The sequence below is a fragment of the Apaloderma vittatum genome, unplaced genomic scaffold, assembly GCF_000703405.1.
Source record: "Apaloderma vittatum isolate BGI_N311 unplaced genomic scaffold, ASM70340v1 scaffold4315, whole genome shotgun sequence".
NCBI lineage: Eukaryota > Metazoa > Chordata > Aves > Trogoniformes > Trogonidae > Apaloderma > Apaloderma vittatum.
In genome coordinates this window covers 1,722-5,486 of record NW_009715344.1, presented here as the reverse complement: position 1 = coordinate 5,486, position 3,765 = coordinate 1,722, and positions in this window count along the sequence as shown.

Genomic DNA, 3,765 nt, shown 5'->3' with positions numbered 1-3,765 from the left:
GATTTTTGTTTCCGGCTGAAGGACTTAAACCATTGTAAAAAAAAAAACAAAACAAAACACCAAAAAAAAAAAAAAAGGAAAGGAAAAAAAAAGAAAAAAAGACAGAAAAAGGAAAAAAAAAACACAAAAAACCCAAAAAACACAAGAAAAGTTAAAAAAGTGGGGAGGGAGATTTAAAGAAATCGAGTCAAAAACTGGTGGGGGTGATAGGTTATCTTTGGCTGTGCTCACTAATGCGCTACTCTCGCTTCCATTTCACTACTGAGTTTCATCCTTCTCTTCTCAGTACTATTATATTTTTTTAGCCCTTCTGTCACCACTCTTAACTCCTTCATGTCTACTCTTTCAAGGATTCATGAGGTGGTGAGGTTTCATTCTCATGCCGTGAGATTTCTCTTTTCTTTTTCTCTCTCCCTTTCTCTTGCTTACAAGCCTAAAAGTATCGTTCAAACTGACAAATAAAAAGATTATTTATTTTGGAAGAGCTGGGAAGGGGGGAGGACAAAGCAATTATTTGAGAGGGAAGGGGCGATGTGGGGTTGTGGGAGGGGGGAGGAGGGAGCTTCTCAAAAAACAAAGGCACATTTGCAAGTTGCCTTTTTCCACCTTCAGGAGTTTGCAAGATGTTTTTCCTGTATGAATGTGTGGCACGTGTGTGTGTGTGTGTGTGTGAGTGTATGTAGATACGAATGTGCGTGAGTGCAAGCACGTCTTCTGGGGAGGGGAGCTGGGGAGGGGGGGTTTTGTAATGTCTTTTGTAGAAAGAGAACACAGGTGACATTTAACCGGCAGCGTTTTGGGGGGTAATAGCAGGGTTTTTTTGGCTCATTGCTACTTCGTGAGGTTGGAGTCCCAGCTTGTATTAGAGAAACAGAGATGGAGATCATGCAAATATTTACATGCTGAGGAAAGAGAGGGCTTTGGGGATCAGCAATGGGACTGTGCTGCTGTTCACCACTGGCGTCTGATCTCTAGTAGACTTTAGATGATTCAGTCCTGAAAGGAGGGGTTGTTTCCTAATAATTCCCACCCTGCGTCTTTCTTACTGAGTTTGGGGAGAAAAGTAGTTGCAGGACTTTGAAAATTCAACCCTTCCTCTCCTCCTCCACTTGTTCCTTGTGCCAGACAAGGGACTTCCAGGCCACTGAGTGACCATAGCCTACAGCAAGGTGCAGGAAAGGGTGGATGTCATTTAACTTTGTTGTTCTTCAGGACAACAACAAAAAAAAATACAAACCAGAAAATAACTATCCCTTTTCATAAGAAATTCAGAAGCAAATGGTGGGCTGACACTCTCTGATCCATACTGCTTCAACCAGGCCTTGCTTTATGTCTGTTAATATATGCAGAGTGTAGAGAAGAGCACCCTGTGTCCCTTCCTGCAGAAGATGTAGCTAATGATGCAGTAGAATTCCATGGAGCATCATCCCCCTGGAAGATGACGGTCTTCAAATGTTGGGCAGGGTGAATGTTGCAATGAAAATGCTGAGCTTGTCAGTGCTTGTGGAAGTGCCAAAGTCTGTAGCAGTCTCCATCCACAGGCACTCACTATAGAGGTATAAAAGGGTGACTTGGCCTTGGACAGCAAGGTCAACTTTTTCCAAAGGAGCCAGTGACTTTCAGGAAAATCGTTGAATTATTGGCCGCTTTGGCAATCGCTGATGATTGATAATTTCCCTTATAATATCGATAAAAGCCATGAAAATAATAAATTCACAAGTGCAAAACTTTAACCCTAGGGTCCTTCTGCCATTCCCAGACTAATTTTGAGAACCTTGTTCTTAACCGATGGAGGTTTTTACGTGCCAGACAAATAGACACACACACACACACTGCCTTGAATTCAACTATCCCTTTTTTTCCCTGCTAGCATTCTCTTCCTTTTTCCTTGATTCCCATTGCTTGGGAGAGCAGAGTGATCCTCTGAGATCAGGGATACTCCTGGTTTTCTGATGATATATGCAGCTTATGCACATCTCTTCATTCCTTAATTTATGTCCGTACAGTGCTACGAAGTTGTGGATCGCTGTAGGCCTGACTTAGTAACACTGATGTTATGCCTTGACTTGTTTGAAGCAGGATCAGGACTCATCAGAGTAATAAGTATTGTTATTTTTATATCAGTAATGTGTCTTTTGCATTTTTTACTAACAGAATCATAAGCCTAAAAGTAGAGCATCCGTCCCTCTCAGTCACCTTCAATCTCTGTCTCCCCCTCTCATGTTCATGCATGCACACGTTTGGTCCAGGCCACCCTAGACTCACCCAGGTTTTAGCACAATTGTTAAATCAGACTTAGATTCCCAGCTGCCCTGCAGAACAGTCTTTTGTTGGTTTCATCATTCAATGATGTCAAAAATGGGTTTTCCCAATATTATTGCAGTTCACGGTCTAGGTGGGTCTGTATAGGAGTAAGAGTCTGAAGAGCGAATGGAGCTGGATGGTAGGGCTAGGACTGAATTTGGCAATTTGGTCTACCCGATATGCAGGAAGTTAAAGCTGGGCCAATGGAGAAAGTTACTCTTTCTAGTGGGATTCTATTTGGAAATGGCCTTTAAATATTTTAATTGAAGTCATAAAGTTGTCTTTCATGACATCAGCAGTTTAACGTAGGTGGATGTATGCATGTCAGATGACTGTAGTTCAGTTCCCAGATGGAGGCTACCTATTAGCAGGTTCAGATTTTTAAGGGGAGTCTAGCCAGCTGATTGATGATTAAGTAAAATACCTAAACACTTCCCATTTATATAAGTGATTGCAAAATAAAGGGTGGTCAGAACGAGAGAAGGAGGAAAAAAAAAATGCAGTTATAGGAATCCTGTTAAGACTGGAGGGAGATCGAATGGCCATGTGGTAAGAAATTATGAAGCTGAGGGAGATAATTCAGCAACTCCAGTAATTTGATGGCTGTAGTAAAAACCTGACAAATGAGTGGTAGGAGTTAAGCACCTGAGAGCTGGTCCTAAAGACTGGCACAGGCAGCAACACGCAGAGGATGGGAAATGATGGGAAATCCTCATGTGTTCTTTGCTGCTCGGGCGCTGAGCCCCACACAGAGTGGGGTCCTGACTGACCTCACCCAGCACCCTGCAGGCACAACCCAGCACCTCCAGCAGCCAGAGGTCAGGCACAGAGGGGCTGTGTTTCTTATTTGAGGCTTCGATCAGAGATTGAGCCCAGAATTTCATAGCAACAATCCAAAAGCTTTCCAGGGAAAAAACACTGCTCAGCTGATTTCTTCACCTGCTGGGATCAGGAGCCAGACTCCTTCGCTGTTGCCTCGGTTCTCTGTTGGCTGAGTTCTCTTTCTTTTCAGGAGTCATCTTTGAATGTTTCTGACCTAGTATTACCTGGTCAGTTTTACTTCATAGAGTCAGTCTTAGTATATATCCAGACATCTGGACTACTCGGTCCTACACAATAATCTTTGCCAAAGAGTGTGCGGTCAGGACTTTTCACAGTTCAGGAACTGCCTTATAATTTCTGGTGACGGGGCAGAATGCTGGAGAACAACTGAGTGTCCTGTGAGTCAGATGAGTAAGAGAAAATGTGCTCCCATGCAGGGGTGAAAGAATGCTGAAGGCCTTTGGAAATGCCCTCCTCCAGAACTGAGGTGGCACCTCTGTTTTCCCCCTCCATAGCTGTCTGCACCCACCCCTAAGAAAGGCAACAAATCCGTGTCTCGTTTCGAGGTCCAGTGATGCAGAAAGGAGGTAGTGGAGGAAAAAAAGGCATTTTAATCATACTCAAGGCTCAGAGGTTTCA